We start from the raw sequence: 1058 nt of genomic DNA, 5'->3' as shown, positions 1-1058 counted from the left end.
TGTGTGTGTGTGTGTGTGTGTGTGTGTGTGTGTGTGTGTGTGTGTGTGTGTGTGTCTGTATGTGTGTATATGTGTGTATGTGTATATATGGGTGTGTTAGTATATGTGCGGGTGGTGAATTTTTAGAGGCTTGGTTAGAGGCAGACATTAATTTAGTTACACTACATATATTGAAGAAAGAGGGTGATCATCTAAGAATCCATAAAAATATGCACTCATATAAGTCAATAGAGAGGGTTTATTAATCAAAGCGTACAGTATTACAGTTAACTGCACGGTTAAGAATACCGCGGGCTCATCAGAGCAGTAACGATGATGTCATCTAGTATCTTGTTTTGATACTCTGTGTGAAACTGATTGGTAAAGCCGGTTTTAGTACACATATGGGATACAGTATACTTTGATTAACCCAATAAAGAGAGGAGATACTAAAAAAATAAATAATCTGCTTTAAATAAACACAATACCACCACTACCACCACCAACAACAATAGCTACTACTACAGCTACTACTACTACTACACCTACTACTACTACTACAACTACTACTACAACAACTACTACTACAACTACTACAACAACAACTACAACTACTACTACTACTACTACTACTACTACTACTGCTGCTGCTGCTGCTGCTGCTGCTGCTACTGCAGCAACGGCTACTACTACTACTACTACTACTACTACTACTACTACTACTACTACTACTACTACAAAACTTAAATTAAACACCAATAAAAGCAACGACAAACACTTCTTAATAACAGTGAAACCGTTGCCTAGCAACTAAATCAGGCAAATTATAGTAATAAGTTGATATAGTAAAAGACGTCTGCAACAAATCACTTTAGGGTGGTGTACAGGAAGACACTGTTTTCTCCGCCAGGGGGCGTCTCAAACGGAAGTGACATCATCGACTGACAAATCGTGAAATTCAACTTCCTGTTTTGCCTCAACGGTTGAAACGAATTTAATTAGCTTCTAACACCCATTATCTTTTCATGTGTGTGTGTGTGTGTGTGTGTGTGTGTGTGTGTGTGTGTGTGTGTGTGTGT

Source organism: Octopus bimaculoides, chromosome 2, assembly GCF_001194135.2.
Source record: "Octopus bimaculoides isolate UCB-OBI-ISO-001 chromosome 2, ASM119413v2, whole genome shotgun sequence".
In the NCBI taxonomy this organism is placed as follows: Eukaryota; Metazoa; Mollusca; class Cephalopoda; order Octopoda; family Octopodidae; genus Octopus; species Octopus bimaculoides.
This window is presented reverse-complemented; position numbering follows the sequence as displayed.